At 37.6% G+C, this 25,007-nt stretch overlaps 1 protein-coding gene and 1 non-coding gene across 4 annotated transcripts in view; one reads left to right on the forward strand and one right to left on the reverse strand.

Moving 5' to 3' along the window:
• Nucleotides 1-25,007, reverse strand: part of LPAR1 (lysophosphatidic acid receptor 1) — a 175,312-nt gene that overhangs the window by 24,079 nt on the left and 126,226 nt on the right. The window lies entirely within an intron of this gene.
• LOC125997223 (U6 spliceosomal RNA) lies at nucleotides 9,453-9,555 on the forward strand. The gene has a single exon (XR_007491645.1). It is a non-coding gene; the product is annotated as a U6 spliceosomal RNA (small nuclear RNA).

Here is a 25,007-nt window from a genome sequence, read left to right on the forward strand (position 1 = left end):
AACAACCTATAGTTATTATTGAGATACAGATTCTGACTTGTGAGTCTGGGATGAGGTCTGAGATCTAGACTACTAGTAAGCTTCTGGAATGATGCTGGTTTTAATTATCTGTAGACATTTGGTCAGAATAGCAAGTCCTTAAAAGACCAATACTACTCCAAAGAACTTTTTGTGATGATAGAAATGGTCTATAAACGAACTATCCAATATGGTAACCACACAAGGCACATGTGAATAGTTAGCACTTGAAATATGTAAAGCAGAATTAAAAAACATGTTAAGTAGCATATGTATCTAATAGCCAGTCCACTGTCTAGTGCAGATCTAGACTATGAAGTTAATTCAGAGTTAATCAAGTTATAAAATTAATTCATGCCTTTTATAGAAGGAGGCTAGTCTTTTGATGATAGGGAGAATGTTTAGCAGCATCTCTGGCTTCTACTCCATGGTTATAAAAGTTAAAAATATCTCTATATATTGCCAGATATTCCAGATACGCATGGAGTATGGGGAGCAAAATCAGTGGTCAGAATCTGTGCTTAGCCTTTTCATACCCAAACAGTATAGTCTGTGGACCAGTGGCTGATAATCATTTGTCTAGATAACACTTCCTTATAGAAAAGTATAGTATATGAGCTGAACATCATCATCATATTAATTCCATAGTTTTTCAACACTATTGTAATCATATTATTTAAATTACATATTTTTCATATTTGTAACCAAGGTGTTTAAATAAAAAATATTTTTAAAAATTACATATTTTAAAAAATCTAGGCTGTACTAGTTGGGCATATTTATATTTTTTTCTGCCATAAAATTACCATAAGTCTAGAGGCTGTAAACACTTCAAATTGACTCTCATACATGTAGAAGTCAGAAGTTAAAAAGAGGGGCTGGAGAGACAGCATGGAGGTAGGGATTTTGCCTTGCATGCAAAAAGACAGTGGTTCAAATCCCGGCATCCCATATGGTCCCCAGAGCCTGCCAGGAGCGATTTCTAAGCGTAGAGCCAGGAATAACCCCTGAGCGCTGCCGGGTGTGACCCAAAAACAAAAAACAAAAAACAAAAACAAAAAAAAAAAAAAAGAAGTTAAAAAGGGGTCTTGTCTTGTTGGATTAAAGTAAAAGATTTGGCAGAGCTGGATTTCTTTCTGGAGTCTCTAGGGGAGACATCCTTTACTTTTCCAGCTTCCCAAGGCCACCCACATTTCTTGGATCATGGATCCTTCTGTCTCCAAAAAAAGAATAATTCAGCAAAATCTCCCACTTTAAGATACTTAATAAATCTTCAAAGTCTGTCTTGACATGAAAGGTGACAAACTAAGCTTCAAAGAAAAGAATCATATTTTATTGGATAAGCCTTTGTCTCTCTACTTCAATATTAAAATGAATATTTTTAAATATTTGATTAGAAAATTGCAATTTACTAACTTATAGATAATTGGGCTTTTTTTTTTTTTTTTTTGGTTTTTTTTGGGCCACACCCTGTGACGCTCAGGGGTTACTCCTGGCTATGCGCTCAGAAGTTGCTCCTGGCTTCTTGGGGGACCATATGGGACGCCGGGGGATCGAACCGCGGTCCGTCCTAGGCTAGCGCAGGCAAGGCAGGCACCTTACCTCCAGTGCCACCGCCCGGCCCCGATAATTGGGCTTTAAACATGCAACATTTCAATACCAATCCACCCCCAAATAAATGAATATTTAAACACTAAATAATTTAATAGCTAAAGTAATGTATCATAAAGTCCCCCTGAAAAATCCTAGAAAACTTTAATTAAATTGTGTCACAAGTACCTTAAGAGAATTTTATAACATTTGCATCCACACACAAATACTTCTCAGGAAGAACCATCAACTCCCCCATTCTGTTGAGATCACTGTTGAGTATAGGATTGCATTTTCAACAACCAACAAATGAAAAACTATGATTTATTTCTAATTTTTTGGATTTTTTCCTAGAACTTGAAATTGCCATTAATATGTGCTGATAACTATTGTCTTAATCCACTTGGACTGTTATAATCAAACCCCACACACTGGGTGGCTGAGAGATGGTAAAAAAAAAAAAATTGGTGTGTCACAGTTTTGGAAACTACAAGACCCAGATCAGAGAGGACTCTGTCAGATTCTCTGGAGTAGAATTGGGAGACATTCTTCCCCGTTGCAGACCACTGGTTTCTCATGATCTTTTTAGGAGAGAGGAGGTTAGGATGCTGACTCCATTCATGTAAACAGCACCCTGAGTCCTTTTCATAAGGCTCCAACTCCAAACACCATCTACTTACTTACCAGTTCATTTCCAAGGTCAACATAGGCATTTGTGCAGGGTACAGAATCCAGTTATTTAAATTTATTTTTTGTCTTTAACTGGTCAGTTCATTTCTTTTTTTTTTTTTTTTTTGGTTTTTGGGTCGCACCCAGCGGTGCTCAGGGGTTACTCCTGGCTGTCTGCTCAGAAATAGCTCCTGGCAGGCACAGGGGACCATATGGGACACCGGGATTTGAACCCACCACCTTAGGTCCTGGATCGGCTGCTTGCAAGGCAAACGCCGCTATGCTATCTCTCCGGGCCCTGGTCAGTTCATTTCTAAAGTTAACATAGGCATTTGTGCAGAATACAGAATCCAGTTATTTAAATTTATTTTTGAATTTGTCTTTAAGAAGTATAAAGAGGAGGAAGGGAGAGAAAGAGAGAGAGAGAGACCCGTAAAGAAATTCTAAACCCTAAACTGGCATTATCAGCAACTCCAGAAGGGGGTGCACGTCTGTTTGCTTTAAATGTCCAATTCCTTTAAAAGTAAAGGAATACTTGCTTCTCTGAGTTCTCAACCCAGAGTATCATCCTCTTTTAATTTCCAGATTTCTGTGGCTTCTTTCCAAGGGGCAGAAATGTCCCTTCAATTATGTCACCATCAGTAACAAAGTTAATGAAATCTAAATCTAGTTTAAACAATTTTATTTTTGCAGGTTTTTTGTTTGTTCTCTTGTTCTTTTTTTGCAGGGGAAGAGAGGAGTTTGATGTTGGAGATTCCTCAAGCAGTGCTCAGGAAGCACAGGAAGCTAGATGAGTCTCTCCAAGTGGACCCAAGATTCAATGCAAGAACCAGGGCATGTGGTGCTACTTGAGCTCTGAAATTCCAGAATTCCCTCTACTCTCTGTGGAGTTTAGGGGCCTCCGAGGTTGTCATGTGGTGTTGGGGAACTGGGGAGCTGGGGAATCAAACAAGCGTCAGGTACATCTTAGACAGATAACCTAGCCATGATACTATTTTCCTCCAAGCCCCAATGAAAAAATTTTGAAACACATATTTTCTTCCATCTGTGTTTGCAAACTGTTCTTGAGAGTAAAAACCTGCTTCCACTCCATTGCTTGAGAGAAATGGTCCACAACAAGAGAAAACAAAGCCAGACTACACTTACACGTCAGTATTCCTTCCCTTTGCCTTTAGTATGTCAGATTTGACTAATGGTCTCTTTAGATACATTTTCCTCCCCAGTAAGTTTGGGGAGGCCACTGAGAAGCGATTACAGGGAAGGCAGAGGGAGAAGTAGTGGCCTAGGGACATATCTGCTGACTCATTTCCCACCACAGAGTGGCAAACAAAACTGAGGCTTCATTTTAACTCTTACACACTCACAGAAGTAGAAAGTGGCAACATGACTATAGAGGCAGAAGAAGAAGGGAGAAGAGAGGAAAGAGAGACTTATTCTGGTCTCCTTTATAGGAAACAGGGACGGGTATAATAGAACAGCACATAGGCAAAACACTCCAGGACATTACAGGCATCTTCAAGGAGGAAACTGCACTCTCCAAGCAAGTGAAAGCAGAAATTAACAGATGGGAATATATTAAGCTGAGAAGCTTCTGCACCTCAAAGGAAATAGTGCCCAGGATACAAGAGCCACCCACTGAGTGGGAGAAACTATTCACCCAATACCCATCAGATAAGGGGCTATTCTCCAAAATATACAAGGCACTGACAGAACTTTACAAGAAAAAAACATCTAACCCCATCAAAAAATGGGGAGAAGAAATGAACAGACACTTTGACAAAGAAGAAATACACATGGCCAAAAGACACATGAAAAAATGTTCCACATCACTAATCATCAGGGAGATGCAAATCAAAACAACGATGAGATACCACCTCACACCCCAGAGAATGGCACACATCACAAAGAATGAGAATAAACAGTGTTGGCGGGGATGTGGAGAGAAAGGAACTCTTATCCACTGCTGGTGGGAATGCTGTCTAGTTCAACCTTTATGGAAAGCGATATGGAGATTCCTCCAAAAACTGGAAATCGAGCTCCCATACGATCCAGCTATACCACTCCTAGGAATATATCCTAGGAACACAAAAATACAATACAAAAACCCCTTCCTTACACCTATATTCATTGCAGCTCTATTTACCATAGCAAGACTCTGGAAACAACCAAGATGCCCTTCAACAGATGAATGGCTAAAGAAACTATGGTACATATACACAATGGAATATTATGCAGCTGTCAGGAGAGATGAAGTCATGAAATTTTCCTATACATGGATGTACATGGAATCTATTATGCTGAGTGAAATAAGTCAGAGAGAGAGAGAAAAACGCAGAATGGTCTCACTCATCTATGGGTTTTAAGAAAAATGAAAGACACCCTTGTAATAATAATTTTCAGACACAAAAGAGAAAAGAGCTGGAAGTTCCAGCTCACCTCAGGAAGCTCACCACAAAGAGTGATGAGTTTAGTTAGGGAAATAACTACATTTTGAACTGTCCTAATAATGAGAATGTATGAGGAAAATGGAGAGCCTGTCTAGAGTACAGGCGGGGGTCGGGTGGGGCGAAGGGAGACTTGGGACATTGGTGATGGGAATGTTGCACTGGTGATGGGTGGTGTTCTTTACATGACTGAAACCCAAACACAATCATGTATGTAATTAAGGTGTTTAAATAAATTAAAAAAAAAATGAAAAAAAGGTATAAATATATGTGGGGCATTAAGTAATTTTATTTTTATTTGATATAGGAATGAGTTGAAAAATTAAAATGTAATAGCTAGTTGATAATATAATACTAAGTAAATAAATTAAGTTTAAATTAAAAAAAAATGAAATACAGGATTTTTCTTCTGAAATGAAGCTACCAAATTAAGTTTTTCCTATTGTGCATAATTTTGAAGGGTTCTGCCTCCTTCCTGCCTAAAAGATCTCAAATATTACTGACCTGAGTGTATAGATTACTTTCTCCCAGTCTCCCAGCTAAGTAGAAATGCAAAGAAGATAAATTGGTTAGAGTTCCAGGACAGACTGGTCTAGAAACTTTCAGCTGAATAGAAGGCCAGGCAAGCCTAGAATTTTCACATCCCTAATCTAGAAAGAGCAGATTTTTCCTTCATCTCTCAATCAAACCAATTGCTACCAATTCTATCACAGTGCCCAGGAGCTCTAGTTTTGGGGAAGAAGGGGTGAATTAGGAGTATATCTGACCATCAGTGGTCAGAGAACACACTCACCAGGCTAGACTTGTTCCTGACAAAGAGACAGAGCATGTATCCACAAAGAAGATCTCAACCACAAAGTGCTATATCAACGAAGAGGAGCAGGGTAGAGTATTATAGGAGAATGAGAGAAAAGGAAGAAGACAACATAAAATAATACCCACTTTACAGAATTGCTCCAAAACCCAAGTGAAATCACAGATGCTGAATACATACGGCATAATTGACATTTGACTATAGTTATTATAATCCAGGGGCAGATTGGGGGAAGGGGTGTCATAAATTTTGTTCTATGACAGAGCTAGAAATAATTTTGGGTGTAAAGTGAAGCATTTCAAGAGTTCAGATGAACAAAAGGGCTGTGACACAAAAACATGGTAAATTAGATGAAAAACTGACATGCTTGCTTTGCAGCCAAAATTCTCCAGTGCTCCCTGGTGTTGAGATGCACAAGTCATTTACCACTCAGTTACATTTTTGTGCCTCTGCTTTTTGTTAGAAGAATGTTACCCTCTCCCAACCTTAATGCAATGTGTTCCATCAGACAGTAAACATTGATTTCATTTGCAATACTATAACTCTGACACAGGATTTAGAATTATTTAAAAAGGTCTTCCCCGAAAGCCACACCTCAACCCACAGCCAAAGCCATGTCAGCTCATGAGCAAAGCTCCACATATCCTGGAACTTCTGGAGCACTCAGCTGAATAAGCGGTACACAACACCCTCATAATTTTCAATACTGTCATCCCAATAGGTAATTACCAAATTAGAGGTGAAATTTTCACAGACGCCACCTAAGTTCAACAATCAAAACCAACAATAGAATGGATGCTCAACTAGCAACAAACAGCAAAGTAAACCCTCAGATGACTTAATGACCCCATTGTGAGATGTGACCATTTGCACAAAATTATTTTTATCTCCCCTTTTGCACAAAATTTTCAATGAATTTTTTCAATAATTCCATTACCATTTAGTTGAAACAAACAATATTAAGTAAGCTATTTGTACCTAAGGGGCAGTCTTGGAGAGGGTGGGAAACTGGGGACAGTGGTGGAGGGAATGTTACAATCGTGTTGGGGTTTATGTTGAAACAGTGAAAGCCAGAAATAACTTTAATATAAGCAACTTTGTAAAGCACAGTGTTTAAATAAAAAATTTAAATTTATTTAATTTAATTTACTCTATCAAATTAATTGAGTGTTCTCTGGCCACTGGTAGTCAGGCATACTCCTGATTGACCTTTTCTCTCCCAATGCTAGAGCACCTGGGTACTGTAGTAGAATTGATAAAATTAATTAAATTAAATTAAAATTAAATAAATACAATTAATAAAAACATTATTAATAGTATCTCTGGATCTGTTTGTTACAATACATAAAAACTATTATATCTGAGTATACATTTCTTTTCATTACAGTGAATGTGTCTGCCTAATTTCAAAAGTTAAGTATGTTTGAAAGTGTTAAATTGGGAGAATTGTAGCAATAGGTTTGATTGAAGAATGAAGAATCTGCTCAATTAAATAAATTTAATTAATTTCCTCCCATTAGAATAGGGAAGGAAAAGAACTTAAGGGAAAGGGAAACAAGAAGAGGTGGATGGAGGGTAAAATAGTCAAGTTAGAGGATCCCAGACACACTGGTGGTGAAGAGGTATTATGTAACTATAGAGCTGAACCACAGAACCAACAAAACTGAAAGTATGAGATCCAAACTATAATAATCAAATTTTAAAATGTAACTTTTCAAGGAGACAGATTGGAAGAAGGGGAAAGAAAGCACTAGCAGAGGGAAATTGACAAGGGAGATGGGACTGGTATTGGGAAAATGTATGTCTGAAACTTGACTTAAATATAACTTTGTAAAGTATAATGACTAAATAAAAAATTAAAATTTTCCTTAGTAAAATTAATTCAATTTAATTTTAAAAGTCAAGATCTGTGTTTTTCTCTTTGAGAAAAATATTTTAAGTAACATTAAAGAATATCATGTCCTAAAGCTCACCACAAAGAGTGATGAGTGCAGTTAGAGAAATAACTACATTGAGAACTATCATAACAATGTGAATGAATGAGGGAAGTGGAAAGCCTGTCTCGAGTACAGGCGGGGGTGGGTGGGGAGGAGGGAGATTCGGGACAATGGTGATGGGAATTTGCACTGGTGAAGAGGGGTGTTCTTTACATGACTGAAAGCCAACTATAATCATATTTGTAATCAAGGTGTTTAAATAAAGATATTAATAAAAAAAGAATAGCATGTCCATTTTAGCCTGTATTCAAAATTTGAGCTTATCTTCTCTTTTCTAATACTGATAACATGCCAAAATAGTCACCTCAAAAACATTCTAATACAAAAAAGTACACATTCCAGTCATTCTGTGGTAGAATTTTTTCATATTTAAATATTTTTCTTGGGTTTGACTTTCACAATCAGGAAAATAAAAAGCTTAATATCAACATAACTACTAAGAGCTGATAACCAATTACCAAAGTACTTTAAAAATAGCTACTTTTCTTCTATGTTTCTCTTACAGAAAAATTTAAAATACTTGTCTGAATAAAATTCATAAATATATTCATAAAATATAAACTAAAATAATAAATTATATAAATACATGTATAAATATATTCATAAAATGTAAAATGAAATAAAAATTACACAAAGTATTAAGTTATAGGTGTGAGACTAAAGTTTCTCTAGAAATATTGAGTATAAGTATCTTTAAAGAGGCAACATACAGATAAAAAAAAAACCTTCTAAAAATTATAATCTAAATAAATTTGGGTAAATGTTTCAATTTTTCATTTAAGAAACCTAAAATAAACAAAAACATTATTAATCTGAATATCTACGGATCTCTGTTACAATGAATAAAACTATTATGTCTGAGTACAACATTTCTTTTCATTACAAAGATTGTGTCTGCCTACTTTCAAAAGTGAAGTATGTTTGAAAGTGTTAAAAATGCATCTATAAGATCACTTTCATAAAAGTGAGAACACCATGCCTCAGAAGAGATTAAGCTCAGAAGTTATGAAGTCACAGACAATAAATGACACTATCTAGTGATCTTCATTCTAGAACATCTCTAGAGGGATAGAGAGAAACTAAGACTAACAGGCATGGTTGGTGAACAATCCAGAAAGATGCATCATAGACCAAGTAATCTCTGAATCATTAATGGATCTAATTCTCTAAACACAACAAAGCAAAGAGGAGCCAAAGTTACCAGTGAAATGAGCTCTTTTAGAAAAAGCTGAGAGTATGGACAGTATTAATTGATAATAAACTGTAGATACTGTAATGCATACCTGATCCTACCAAGATCCTTAATAGACAGAGGGTGGGGAATGTCTGGGATGACTGGAAGTAAATTGGAAGTATAGCTGGCGGGTCTGGAGAATTTAGATGGTGCTAAGTGAGGTAACAGGATGCAATCAAATAATAAGGGCATGAGTAGGAAAGGAGGTCTACTGGAGGCTACATAAGAATGGGGATGGTAGATTATGGGTGCCAAAGTGACAGTGATACTTTATATCCTGTAAATCAGCACTAGAAACTTGAATATTACTATCCTTCTATTACCTAAACTAAAATAAAAATTAAGATTTATTTAAAAAAGAAACAAGCTCTTTTGTGGAAGAGAAAGGAGAAAATGAAGCATAAAGAAAGAAATATACAATCACCTATGCTGATATAAAATGGGTTTTTAGAAAAAGAAAATTATCAGACAGATCTTGAAAAAGATTGGGGCCGGTGCGGTGGCGCTAGAGGTAAGGTGTCTGCCTTGCCAGCACTAGCCTAGGACGAACCGCCATCCCATATGGTCCTCCAAGCCAGGAGCGACTTCTGAGCGCGTAGCCAGGAGTAACCCCTGAGCGTCACCGGGTGTGGCCCCAAAACAAAACAAAACAAAAAAAGAAAAAAGAAAAAGAAAAAGAATCGTGCTCGCTTTGGCAGCAAATATACTAAAATTGGAACGATACAGAGAAGATTAGCAAGGCCCCTGCGCAAGGATGACACACAAATTCATGAAGCGTTCCATATTTTAAAAAAAAAAAGAAAAGAAAAATAATCATACAGATCTTAAAGACATTTTTTTTTGTTTGGGTGCCATAATCAATGATGGTCAGGGGTTATTTCTGGCTCTGAACTCAGGAATTATGACTGGTGGTACTCAGGAAGCCATTGGGATAATGGGGATTGAACCCGGTTCAGTCATGTACAAGAGAAGTGCCCTACCTGCTGTCATATTCTCACTCTAGTCCACTTAAACACTTCAAAATTTGGATACAGCATGAGTTTACAGAAAATGTATTGATACATCAATTCTGAATTTTCATTCATATATCAGGATAAGAGAAAAAACTCTCAGAAAAGGATAAGCTACTGTTTGATTGACGGGACTAGACATCACCATCGTCTTAATTTTCATACCCACCAAATTATGTAAACTGATCTTCAATCACCTTTCCAATGGATAAAAATAAACTTTATTAAAAATACTTTATAAATTAAGTCAGTTATAAAGCAAGACATATAAAGAGTATAAGGATGGTTTGTTATTTCAAAGAATATTGACAATTTTAATTTATAGCCATTTAATTGTTCTAATATTTTAATACCAAAGAAAGAGATGTACTTAAAAATACACACAAGCACATGCCCCTTTTATAGTTTCAGGAAAAAGCTAAAATGCATTCATCACCTTTACAGGAGATAAAGGCTAAGCTCTTTTCCAATCGGAATTAATTCAATTCTCCCATCAATTTCTCCTTATTCATAGAGTCTTAGGATATATTAAATACATTTTTCCAATTTTCCTTTTTCTCCCTATGCATATTTTAAATATTTTCCATTTAAGTTAGGAGTTGAAGGGCTAGAGAGATAAGTAATAAGGAATGTGTCTTGCATGTAGCTAACCCCAGTTCAATCCCCAGCACAGGCAGAGCCTCTCAAGCACTTTTGGAAGTGCTGAGCCTGAACAGAAAACTGGGAGCAGTCTCCTTTTACTCCACCTCCAGCCAATACTTATGGGTGTGGTCCCAAGGCACTCAAAATAAATGAACAAATGAAAATAGTACCAATAAATACTTACTTCGATATTTAGAAATACTTAGCACTAATCAGGGAGATGCAAATCAAAACAATAATGAGGCACCATCTCACATCATAGAGAATGGCACACATCACAAAGAACAAAACAGTCACTACTGGTGGGAATGACATCTAGTTCAGCCTTTATGCTTTATGGAAAACAATGTGGAGATTCCTCAAAAAAACTGGAAATTGAGCTCCCCTCTGATCCAACTATTTCACTCCTAGGGATATACCCTAGGAACACAAAAACACAATACAAAAATGCCCTCTGTATGCCTATGTTCATTGCAACACTATTTACAATTGCCAGAATCTAAAAAGCTTCTGCACTTCAAAGGAAATAATGACTAGGATACAAAGGCTACCCATGAGTTGAAAGAAACTATTCACCCAATACCTATTGGATAAGGGGCTAATATCTAAGATATACAAGGTACTAACAGAACTTAACCAGACAAAACATTTAACCCCATCAAAAAGTGGGGAGAAGAAATGAACAGACATTTCCTCAGAGAAAAAATACAGATGACCAAAGGCACATGAGAAAAATGCTCCACATCACTAATCATCAGGGAATTGCTTATCAGATTATTTTTAAAAATCTACTTCATTTTTCCAAATATGTTAAAATCTGAGTGTCTATTTTTATTTGTTTTGGGTGAAAGGATTTAATCACAAAATATTATATCTATATTTTTGTATGGAGGAAAAATAAGGTAGGAAAGTAAACCTCTATCCTGGACCCCACTCACTGACAGCTCCATGTTCTTAGATTACTTATGAAGACTTTGGAGATATGAAGGGGATGAGGGAGTGAAGCATAGAAAAACTAAAGAAAACAACACAGATTCCTCACCCTGCATCTTGCCTGAAACTTTGTCCTAGAGTCCTAGAAAAGAAAACACCATTGACTTTCAACCTTGTTTGGGGGCTAGGACACAGTCACCATTAGTGATAAAGAATAGGTCCAGGAAGTACAATGCCTCCCACGTGCAGCTGACACTGGATAACTGTGATGGGTGATCATATCAGTTAGCTGAATTCCAGGTAATTATCTTGCACCAAAAGTTTCATAGTGCCCAGGGTACTTGCTTCAAGCAGCAATGAGAAGGCAGAAATGCTAGACAAATATTCTTCCAGTTACAGAAAACCCAAAGTCAGAAAATTTGTGGAGTGAGAGAAGTGGACAAGCAAATGAAAAGCAATTTGAGTTTAGATGCCTGTGTAAGGGGAAAGACCAAAAGCAATGGAAAAACAAAGTCATTAAATTACTGATTTTTAAACACTTCATCCCAGAAAATGGAAGGAAAAAAAACCACACAAGGTCTAAACACACCCTGAAGACCAAGGCTCTTTACTACAACCTCTTCAACATGAAAAGAAGCTAAAAACACTTGACCTCATAAACATTTAAACATACCAGAAACCTACCTCCCTGCAAGACAAACTTGACTATAGGTCAAATCCTCAACTCAGATATAGAATATTAAACTTTGAAAAAGAAAAGATCTTGTCCTTGAATCAATTGAGTCAAAGAGACAGACAGAGAGAGAAAAAGAGCAAAATAAAAGTCATAGAACTTTTTTTTTGCTGGCTGCACAGTTCCCATTTAAATAAAGCATATGTCTAAAGCAAAAAGGAGAGATGAAATGAGCTTCTCTTTTTATTAACAAAACCAACTTTGAAACATTCACCAAAATGTACTTTTATATGACTGAAACCCAACTACAAACATGTTTGTAATCATGGTGCTTAAATAGAGATATTAATAAAAAACATTCATCAGATAGCACTGTAATTTTATTAATAAAGCCAATGTTTGAATATTAAGGTTTTTATCATCTATAAACTAGTGTGGCCTAAAACAGAACTCTCAAAATGTTGCCATAGGTGTCTTGCTTAAGATAATATTTCAACTTGAGAATTTCATTTCTCAGAAACTGTGCAGAGAAGGAACGAAGGTTGTACTCTAAAGGTCAATGGGGCATTGTGTGCTTCCTTTCACCCTCCTGATGAGAGAGGCACCCTTATAGCTTACTGGCTACTCCTCTTGTGTCTCCTGGGTTAAAGGACTGACTTCAATTGCAAACCAAATGTTTGAACCTAGAAGTTCATATTTTCAGCCTCAGGAAGGCAGATCTGGCACAGAAGCAAGAAGTAAGGATTCCCCAGAAAACATCTTACATTTATGCTTCATTACAGAATTTGAAGTCATTCAGTTGCAAAACATTCAGCTGACTCATGAGAACAGCATACCAAACGAATACCAGGAAGTCCATATATTTAACTGTATTCTCATACCTAGAATTTTGCCTAGCACATAACAGGTACCATCTACTTATTTATCTTTCTATCTTGATGAAAATAAAATGCTGAATGACTTGGCTCAAAAGCATTATTCCACCAGAACACACTGCATTGAAAGTTCAGACTTTGAGAACATTGCCCTATTAGTATAAGTTTGCAAAGATAGGATTTTTATTTGTACCATTTTTTAAAGAAAGCTATCCTAAAAGCCTAACCAGAAAGTTTCATCTTTCAAAGAGAAATCAAAGTCAGTACCAACTTGCCATTATATACACTAATCTTTGGTTTTATATAATATATATTTCATTAAGTATATTATTTTAGCTTTATATATTATATATTAGATTAAGATATAAAATATTTGTGTATTTTAAAATAAGTCTATTCATTATTAGCTTTAAGTGTTTAACACATGTGAGAACCAGACTACATTCACTCATGATATGCACCCAAAATAATAACTTATTTGGGTGGAAAAAATGAAAGGAGATTTTGAAAAGCATATTATAATATGATTTGGGAAGGATAAAAATATCAGGATAAAAAAATTTTAGCTTTTCTTTGTAGGTAGTGGGATCCATTTGGAAAAGTGCTGATTTTAAAGATCTAAGTGATGGTTCTACAGAATATAGAGAGGCTAGACACTGAAAGTAAAGAGAATGGCTCAGGAGTTCTCTTCTTCCACAGAAGACAGGTTAAGACAGTAACAATTACAATTGTAATAGATTGTATTACCAAGACATATCAAAGCTTGGGCAAGAATCGCCATCCTATATCTTTGACAGATTAGAGGGACAAAAAAGTTCCCGTCAAGTCAGAGAGATAGTACAGCAGGTAAGGCTTTCTGTGCATGCGACTGACCCAGGTTCCATAGCATAAGCCTGAGTCCTTCCAGTGGTGAGCATATAGACAGGAGTAAGCTTTGAGCACTGTAGAGTGTGCCCCACTCCCTCAAAAAGTCCCCATTGCTATAGTAATATATCCAAAGCATAGACTCAGCAACATTAAACCAAACTTTAATGTGCCTGCCACAACAGCAGGCAGGGTTTAATGTGGTTTGTTGAGGATTGGGAATGATGGAGTATGAGAGCACTGGTCATGGGAGTTGACATGTGATGGAATTAGTGTTGAAATATTATATGCCCTGTAGCCAATCCAGGTTGAATCCCTGGCATCCCATATGGTCCTGAGCATTGAGCCCACCGGGAGTTAACCTTATGCATTGCCAGGTGTGGGCCCTCCTTCACCCTCTATATAAAAAAAAGTCTTAGTGGAGACAGCAAAAATTCATGTTTATCTTTCTGATGAAATTTTTATCATACCAAGTCATATGATGAAAATGTCCATCACTGTGAATTTTCATTCTTATTCTCGTGTTTATTATTTTGGCCTTACTGTAAAGCAAAATTTTAATAAAAACTTTTTTTGTAAAAAATATTATATGCCTAAAACTCAACTAACAAAACCTTTATAAGCCACAGTATTTTAACTAAAACAAATGTTTGTTAAAAGCTTTTTGATTTTTTTGTGGGGGGGGGCATACCCAATGGTATTCAGGGGTTACTCCTGGCTCTGCAGGAAATACTCAGGAGCTACTCAGTACTCAGCAGTTACTCCTGATGTCTCTGAGTGGGTAGTAAGCAAGGCAAATGCCATACCTGCTGTTATATTGCTCTAGCCTACTTTCATTTGTTTTCCCCTTGATTATTTCACAAAAGATGGCAACAGCTCAAGAATTTGCTTTACACCCAAGAAGGTATAAACTCCAGTCCCACCTTAATACTAATCATGTTTCTTTTTGGCTTTTTATGTAGCTTGCTCAATAACCTTTAAACTGCCATATCACTGTGTACACACAGATGTCTTTACTATATGTATTTCAACCAAACATCTCTGAAAGAATACTGCTCAGTCGAATCAGTCATGGTTCTTTCTATGGCAAATAGAATTAGTATGGTGGTAGAGTGTGACTACTCACACAGAAGAGGCTTCTTGGAGCCTGCATCCAGAGATCCTGTCTCTCTATACTTTGCTTTTTCAAGATTCAGAAAAAAACAAACAAACAAACAAACAAAAAAAAACCTTGGGCTGTATTGTATGCTGTGATGCTCTTTTTGCATTTCTACTTCTGCTCCTTCTTATAAGTGTACTTTTCCCTTTTTAGACTAACTACCTGTCTCATCCTTGAAAATGGAATTTATCCTTAGTTTTAACCACCTGGCTTGCTGAAGCACTATAATAAAATGAATGTCACTGGTAAAAAAAAAAAGTCAAATTCAGGGCCTGGAGCAATAGTACAGTGGGTAGGGCACTTGCTTTGCATGCAACAACCTGGGTATGATCTCTGTCATCTCATATGGTACCAAGAGCACATCTAGGAATGATGCTTAAGCACAGAGCAAAGAGTAAGCCCTGATAACTGCTAGATTTGCCCTTCTCCCAAAAAAGGTCTAAATCTAATGGCAAGGGCATCTATGAAAAATACATGACAAACATGAGTCCTATGTGTAAAACAGGTATTGTGATAAAGGGCATTGTTCTACTTTAAGCTGCTTTTAAAAGTTCCTTTTAATTGTACTGTGAAATTACAGCTTTTAGAATTTGAGTATTAATTTTTTATCTTTACAATTTTGCTATATTTTTCTATATATTTAAAAATATAATTACTGTTATTTTATGAGAGTAATAAGCATACAGGGTAGAACATTTGAAAAATAAAATATGCATCAAAATTATCTAAAATTTCACCTTTGTGATTAAATCTGTAAGCATGTTACATACTTGTCTACCTGCAAACATCTACATACAATTAGAAAATGTATATCTTCATATACATTATTTCTCTGAATTTCTAGAAGAAGAATAATATAAAAGATAGAACACTAATTCTTCAGATGTATATGTTAGCTTACTTTTCCTTCTTTGTAGTTAATAATGAAAGAGTAACTTTTCTGAGAAAATGAGTAATTTGCTTACTTACATATCATACTTCCATCAATATAGTAATTATTAATATTTAAACCATGGTAGCATAAATTAAATAAACTAACAAGAATAGAGCCATGTAACCCTTTGGTAAAATACTATGCATATTTTCAAATGTTAATGCAAATAGTTTAATTATTAAACCAATTTTATAATACAAGTACAAATATTTATATGCATGTCTCCACACATAGTAGTTTACAAGCATCTAAAGATTTGCTATATTCTATATCTTATGCGATACTAAACATTAGATACAGTTTTTTTATGTAGTCCTTGCGTCACCTTATAAGTAGGGAGCCCCTACTAATCTCAGTTAACAGATACAGAAATTGAGGTCCACAGAGCTCAGAAACCTCTTTGGGCAAGACATACAATAACAGTATTGTTGGAATTTAAACACAGATTTAACTGTAACAGTCTTTATTTCAAGCCACAAGGTTACAAATGTAGTGGGGGTTGGAGGGTAGGAATCACAAGCAAAGGGAAGTATGGCAGTACAGTTGATGACTATAGAATGACTGTCTCAAATACAGGCGAGGGGGAAGGGAGATGGGGGACAGTGGTGATGGTAATGTTGCACTGGTGAGGGAAGGTCTTCTTTTTATGACTGAAATCCAACTACAATAATGTTTGTAACCAAGATGCTTAAATATATTATAAAAATAAAACTAGAATATTTCTTTTTTTTTTTTTTGGGCCACACCCGGTGACGCTCAGGGGTTACTCCTGGCTATGCGCTCAGAAGTCGCTCCTGGTTTGGGGGACCATATGGGACGCCGGGGGATCGAACCGCGGTCCGTCTCCTAGGCTAGCGCAGGTAAGGCAGGCACCTTACCTCGAGCGCCACCGCCCGGCCCCTAAAACTAGAATATTTCTAAAGATTATAAAAATGATATAGGATTCATTTATTGTGGTAACCAAGAATAAATCAGTGAATAGCAAGTATCACGTTCAGGCTTCAGGACTCAGAGCCATGAAGCTTGATATTGGGAACCACAAGTTCCCCCTTTTCTTATTCTTACAGTTAAGGTAGGAAAATGTCCTAATAAAAGAGATGCTTTCATTAAATTCTTTCATTAAAATTCCTCAAATTTCTCCCTAGAGGGGCTGGAGAGATAGCACAATGGTAAGGCATTTGTTTGTCTTGTATGCAGCACAACAGTAGGGCATTTGCCTTGCAGGTGGCAGACTCAGGATGAACCTGGGCTTAATTTCCAGCATCCCATATGGTCCCCAGAGTTTGCCAGTAGTAATTTCTGAGCACAGAGCCAGGAGGAACCCCTGAGCACTGCCAGGTGTGGCCCTAAAACAAATAAACAAACAAAATTTCACCCTAGAGAATACTAACAAGCCCCATACCCCAATCAAAAACAAACAAACAGAACAACAACCAAAATACAGCAATTCACTGTTTTTAATATTCCATTATTAACTAAAACTTTTTGAGGAAGACAGCACACCTGGTAGTGCTTAGGACTTAACTCCTGGTTCCATGTTCAGAGATTCCTCCTGAAAGTGTCCAGAGGATCCTAAGTGGTAATACTGTGCACAAATCCAAGTAATTATACTATCTGTCCAGTCCACAGTTAGAACACTTTAAATGGCATTGTCCAGATGTTATCAAGAAATACAATTTGGGGGTTAAGAGCTAGTTCAGTGTTCAGAGCCTATACCCTGTTTGATTCCAGCCTAGATTTGTTTCCTAGAACCAGAGATTCCCTGAACATTGCCAGGTATAGCCCTGGATGTTCCTTGATACTAGCAGAGTGCTCTGGATATCCCCAACACTGCAGAATCTGAAAACCATCATATCTTCTGGCCACTGCACTGAATCAACAGCTCACCTGGCCATTATCTGCTCATTAGGTTCCACAGCCTATTGAGAATCCCTGGAAAGCCTCATATACCCCAGAAAACAGAATTGGGGATGCCAGAAGAGAAACTGGGGAAATTATTCTGTAAGATGCATAGTAACCTGCATAACTCATCAGTATAGATGGATGAAAACAGAGATAGAGGCTGCTGGAAGATGTAGCAGCATTCCTGTGTATTTTTGGTATACTCTGCATTTTCATTTTTGGTATATTCATTTTCAATATTCTAACAATTCCTTAGTTGGAAAGTAAGAGTAACCCATTTATGTTATAAAACATAAAAATTAGTTTTAAAAGATTAAAAAACAATTTCTACTCTGCTTCTCTTCCCTTGGTGGTGAACAGTGTTGTGTGGTTACATGCTCACCTGACGATGGTGCTCCCTTGTCTAGCAGGGTGCTCAAGGAGGTTTTAATGCCCACATAGGTATTCAGCAGGGGTTGTACACTGGAGCAGAAGCTCATAGATCTGGTGGTGGTATTCATCCAGGGTTGCCATGATGCTCACACACATTTTCACCAGGGCTTGCTGTTATCCTTGCACATCTTTTTAGCTGAAAAATTTCCACCAGGGTCACAGTCCTTTGTGGTATTATATGCAACCTGACCACAGAATACCCAGAAATCATCTGTGATGCCAAGGACAGCATACAACAGAACTTCCATGCTCAAACAGCAGAGATACCAGGATTGCACTTGGTACGTATGGTAACATCAGGTATTTGAATCCATGATCTTATGCTGGTCCTAAGTTCAAATGCCTGGTGTTCCCACAGGCAGTTTTATCTAAATCACTGCACTATTACTCTAAAATATTCTTAAACTTTTGAAGGACAGGTCAAAGAGTTTTTTAAAAGACCGAAATACAAAGCTAAAGACTCTTCTAGATTGAACCATACAAAAAATTAGGAAGTCAAAATTGAAAGAAATTCTTTCACTGAACTACATTTGGCATAACCACTACACCTCATGGAAGAATGCTGTAAGAACTTGCCTAACAGACATGAATGTCCAGTAAATCCCACTCATGCTTCCTGGAATATGTGTGTTTTTCAAAGGAAAAGAGCCATTGTGGGGGAAAAAACATCACTTGGTGTTCAGTAATCAGACAAGCTATTTTTCTAACTTTACCTTATAGTCACCAAGTCATGAATCTAATCTGGTCATGTCTGCATGAACTGCTAGAAAGTCTGTCCTTACCTGATTCCATGTCTCTTTCTTACACTTATTTTCCTCATCCCCTTCATTTTCTTGCTTATTTTCAATCCAACTTTGTCCACTGAATTGCACACATACCTTTAAGCTGCTTTAAATCCTTTTATTATACAAAGTTAAGTACAAATAAACATATTCACATTACTCTGCACATGTCTGTAGAATGTTTATGTAATGCTGTAATTTTAACATAAAAACCACCCCACATGAATGGCATTGGCATTCATTCCCCTACAAACTAGACATGGAAAAATATTCATTTCTATTTCAACAGTAAGATCCAAGCAGTTGAACCACAGGTCATTTTGCAAATAATCAGATTACAGCCTGACACCAACAGAATTATTAACTTATCTTCAGGGTCACAAGAACATCATGATTATGGGTTTCCTGTCACTGTATTCAGTAAGTAAATAATCTTGGTATATAACTTCTAACACTGAATAGACAAAATATGTGATTAGATAGAGGCATTGTCAAGTCAAATATAAGACATTTGAAAAAAGGGGTGGATGGAAAAAGTGTGAGTAAAAAGATAAGAAGAAGGTTCTGGCTTTGCCCATGGCCTACCCAGGTTTGATCCACTCACATGATCTATCCTCCTAAGCCCATTAGTGGTGATCCATGAGCATAGAGTCAAAAGTAAGCCCTGAGAGGATGGAACAATAGCACAACAGGTAGGACATTTGCCTTGCACACAGCTGGCTCGGGTTTGATCTCAGCCTCCATATGGTCCCTCTAGCACTGCCAGGAGTAACTTCTGAATGCAGAACCAGGAGTAACCCCTAAGTGCCACCAGGTGTGGTTAAACTTTTCTGGTCATAAACTTCTTCCCTTTATGTATTAGATATATCTTCCCTACTGTGGTTCACACTGCTTCATTAACCTTTACTGTATATGGTATGTCTATACAGGTTTAAGTCCTGCTATGCTGGTCCCCTACATTCTGATTTAATGCTATTAGATGGTACCAGTATCTCATAATGTGTTTACTCATTACACTAGAGTGTTTGCTATTATGGAAATTTCTAGTTGGCAATATTCTGAATGGTGCTACTTTGGCCCTGTTTCCATGGCAAGTCCTGTATCTCACTTTATGTTAAATATGAACTTGAAAATATAAATTCTGAATACTATGAGAAATAAAACATTTGATTAAATTAAAAATGGTTTTCTAGAATGATTTGATCTATTTTGCCTCCTTATAAGTATTATAACATGACCCTCTATAGTTTGTATCCCTTCCTCATTGGACGTCTTTTTCTCCTTTTTTTTTTTTTAATTTAAACACCATGATTACAAAGTTGTTCATGCAGGGCTGGAGAGATAGCACAGTTGTAAGGTATTTGCCTGGCACACAGTGGAACCAAGAAAAACCTGAGTTCAATTCCCAGCATCATATATAGTTCCCTCAAGCCAGGAGCAATTCCTGAGTGCAGAACTAGGAGTAACCCCTGAGCGCTACTGGGTGTGCCCCCCCCCCCCCAAAAAAAAAAAAACAACAGCAAAACTATTCATGGTTGAGTTTCAGTTTTATAATGTCCAACATCCTATACCCATAAATATTTCCTATCACCAATTTTCCTCCCATCATACCTCTCTCTCTCTCTCTCTCTCTCTCTCTCTCTCTCTCTCTCTCTCTCTCTCTCTCTCTCTCTCTCTCCCTCTTTCCCTCCCTCCCCCACTTTATTTTACTTTTTAGACCTATGGTTTGCATTATTATTTGGTCCATTTCATGGTTTCTTTCGGTTCTTTAAACATCTTTCACATTTCCTCTCTAAAGTCCTTATCAGAGAGGTTGCTGCATTGGTTGAGTCATCAGAGCTACCATCTCCATTCACTATGTGTGGTGGGGTTCTGTGTTGTCTTCCTATTGTGATCTATGCAGTATTGGTGATTTTTGAAGTGTTTTGGTAGGGATCCTTGCCTAGGAGGAATGTGAGGCCCTATGCAAATAGGCCTTACTGCCATCTCAATGTCCTGGTTGGTTGTCTCACAGCTGTGCTGCAATGGGACCCTCCTGTAGGGCTTAGCCTTTGCTCCTTCTGGCAATGTTAATGTCTTTATCCCTTGGGTAGATGAGTCTGTATCACCTGACAGCTCAGAGTCCTGTTGTTCAGAGTCCACCCTTAGTAGTGAGTCAGGGTGGGACTCCCAGAGAGTTTCCTAGCATTGGCAGCTCAATCTCCTGTTCACACCCCACAGACACAGCCTACTAGTATCACTAATATTATGGTTTAATCGGCAACTCCCATTGCAGCCTGATTCCAGCTTCTTCCCTCTTTCCTAACATCCATGACTCAAGCTCAGCCACACTGATGGGTCTGGTCCATGCCATGTTCCACAATTCCCAGCCTTACTGCAGGACCTTCAGGGAAGCACTCACTCTATCTCTAGGAACACCATAGTCACAGTTGCTGCTTTCAGCTCAGTCTCTGTTCTCTAGGGCAGCTCCACTGCCATTGTTTTTTTGGGTTTTTTGTTTGTTTTATTTTTTCTGGCACTCTCCCTCAGTGCTTGTATTCGATCTAGTAATCAGCTTTTGCTTCTTCTCCATGTGTCTGGTACCCTTGCTGGGCTCAGGGTTTTGGGAATTTCACACTCAGGTAGCTCAGGGATGAGTTGTTCTAGACATCTTTAGACTCCTCCATACTGCTGCTGTTTCTCCACCACTTTTTTTGTTTGTTTATTTTGTTTATTTTGTTTTGTTTTTTGTTTTTGTTTTGTTTTGGGGCCGGTTATGTTCAGGGGTTACTCCTGGCTATCTGTTCAGAAATAGCTCCGGGGGACCATGTGGGACGCCGGGATTTGAACCAATCACCTTAGGTCCTAGATCGGCTGCTTGCAAGGCAAACACCGCTGTGCTATCTCTCCAGCCCCTCTCCACCACTTTTTTTTTTTTTTTTACCCTGTGCCAATAACACTACTTTTTAAATGATGCTTTTAAGTGAATGGAAATTGAATGATGCTAAGTGAACTAAGGAAGTAAAACAAAATAATCTATTAATAGACTAAGAATTGCTAAAGCAAAGTGCAGATAACAACAAAACTATATTCTAGACTGTGACAATAGTAGTGTGGAATGAGGAGAGAGGTGTTTTTGGTGGTGATGGCACTGGAATTTTGATGGTGGGTGTAGTGACAATTATACAAACTTAGAAGTATGTAGCTCAGCAGTAGAACATTTGCTTTACATATGTGAGGGGAAGGAAGGAAGGAAGGAAGGAAGGAAGGAAGGAAGGAAGGAAGGAAGGAAGGAAGGAAGGAAGGAAGGAAGGAAGGAAGGAAGGAAGGGAAGGAAGGAGGGAAGGAAGGGAGGGAGTGAGGGAGGGTAGGAAGGGAGGGAGGGAAACAAGAAAGGAAGGAGGGAAAAAAACAAGGAAGGAAGAAAAACAAGGAGGGAAGGGAGGAGGGAAGGAAAGAAGGAAGAAATGAGGGAAGGAAAAAAGGAAGGAGAAAGGAAAGAAGGAAGGAAGGTAGGAAGGAAAGAAGGAAGGAGGGAGAGAAGAAAGAAGGGAAGGAAGAAGGGAAGGAGGGAAGGAAGAAGGGAAGGAGGGAAGGAAGGAGGGAGGGAAGGAAGAAGGGAAGGAAGGAGGGAGGGAAGGAAGGAGGGAAGGGGGAAGAAAGGAGGGAAGGGAGGGAAGAAGGGAAGGAAGAAAGGGGAAGGAGGGAAGGAAAGAGGAAAGGAAGGAGGGAAGGAAGGGTTGGGAGAGAGGGAAGAAAGGAGGGAGGAATGAATAAAGGGTAGAGGGTTGAGAGAGAGGGAAGAGAGGAGGAAGGAATAAAAGAAGGGTAGGAGGATGGGAGGGAGGGAGGGAAGGGGAAGAAAGAAAAGGAAGGAAGGAGGGAGGGGAGGGAATTATAGTAATTTTTTCAGCAGCTATATTTTCCAACCATTCTCGTGCTAAAATACATGATACATCTATTTGAATATCCAAATGAGTCAAATCCTCATATGTTCCCCTTTATTTTTTTTGTAAGATGAACCCATAACTTGAGTCTTATAATGGTCACAGAAATCTCTCCCTTGATTATGTTTAGTAGCATGACAGGCAATGTATTCTGCTGATACAGTTAAACTGACTTAAAGTTGATCACTAAGGACTTTATCCTTTTGAACCTCATCAAGCTTAGGATCAATTGAAGAAAGGTCTATTCAAAAGAATTTAAAGGACTAGAGAGAGAGATATAGTACCATACACTTGCTTTGTATGCAGCCAATCTGTTTGATTCCTGGCATTACACATAATCTCTGAACCACCAGGAATGATCCCCAACTACATAGTCATAGAAAACCACTGAGCACAGCCAGATTTGTCCCAAAATCAAAACAAACAAATAAACAAAAAAGAATCTAAAAACCAGTTATTGAAAAGCAGCAGAGACTTGTCCAACAATTGAACCTTCAGTAGAAACTTGAGGAGCTAAGCTACCAAGAATTCTACAGCTGCAAGAGAATAAACTAACTACCAATTGCCTGAAAGATCTTAGATGCAGATGCTTCCCCAGTCTAGTATCCAGATGAGAAATTAGCTTAAACCTGAGCAAAGAACCCAACTAAGTGTACTTGAAATTCTATCATACTAAAACACTAAAAGAGAAATTGATTATTTATAAGACATCAAGTTTATGGTAATTTGCTACAAAGAAAATGATATAATGTATAAATATATATATATATATACATACATACATACATATCAGAGGGAGTTGTACCAATACTGGATGATTTCACTTACATATGATACACTAAAAAAAAGTAAGGGAATGGACAGTAATAACAAAGCAGACATTAAATACACAATTAAAATTACCTCGATTGGGGGATGACACTAGTGAAATGGTAAAGGTCCCTGGGTACGCTGGTGGAAGGGCAATAATACCAAGCACATACCAAACACACACAAATACCAAACACGTAAATGTTATTAGGACATGTGTTACCCTAGTCGCAATAAAGAAAAAGTAAAAACAGGGCCCGGAGAGATAGCATAGCGGCATTTGCCTTCCAAGCAGCCGATCCAGGACCAAAGGTGGTTGGTTCGAATCCCGGTGTCCCATATGGTCCCTCGTGCCTGCCAGAAGCTATTTCTGAGCAGACAGCCAGGAGTAACCCCTGAGCACTGTCGGGTGTGACCAAAAAAAAAAGAAAAGAAAAAGTAAAAACAGCAGCATATTGAGAATGTCCATTTGTATAGGAATTGATTTATTAACCAAAAATAAAGTGAAAAAAGTTTTATTTTCTCTCCCCAAAAATGTGAGTGTTTTTATTTATAATCTTTTCTAGAAAATACATGACACCAGACTCCTTTGTAACTGTTCAAATCAGACTAAATACCAACCTCCCCCACACTAACTGTTCCAGATACTAATAATTAAATAGAAGTTGATTTGACCAAGTTCATGAAGCTTGGCTGGAGGGCAACCTCTCAATATTATTGTGGGAGGTCTGAGCTTGCCTGCCCAAAGAAATCCACCTCTATATAGACATCCAAGAAATGTTAGAAAAAGAAGAAGCCTATAACTTCATTATTTTCTAGACCTCTAACAGAGGATCAGGCTACATCTTAGATTCTACAATCACTCAGCACACTTAAGTCAACCTTAAAACTGTCAAAGTATTTATTTTACCATTACCTGCTTTTTCAGCATAAAAGGCACCTTCAAAGCCAGGGACTAGCAAACTTTCTAGATGGGAAAGAAACTTTCCTTTCCATTTTAAGATTAAGATCAAAATATGGTCTAAGAAAGGCTACTCAACTGAGACTCCCTTCCATAATAGTATGTTCTCTCTGCTGTGCACAAAATTATACCCTGATAGTGTATTTCCATGCCACTATGCCCAGAATGTGGTTAGATGGCAAAGACTCTTGCCTGAGTGAAAGTGTTAGGCATGTAAACATTTGAGAAAAGAGAAAAATAGGGGGAAGGGAAGCTCTGCCATTTTCTGAAGCATTTGTCTTTCATTTAAAGTGCCTTTCTGTCATCTGTAAGTGATGAGTGCAGTGTTTTTGGTATAC

Source organism: Suncus etruscus, chromosome 1, assembly GCF_024139225.1.
Source record: "Suncus etruscus isolate mSunEtr1 chromosome 1, mSunEtr1.pri.cur, whole genome shotgun sequence".
Classification (NCBI taxonomy): Eukaryota; Metazoa; Chordata; class Mammalia; order Eulipotyphla; family Soricidae; genus Suncus; species Suncus etruscus.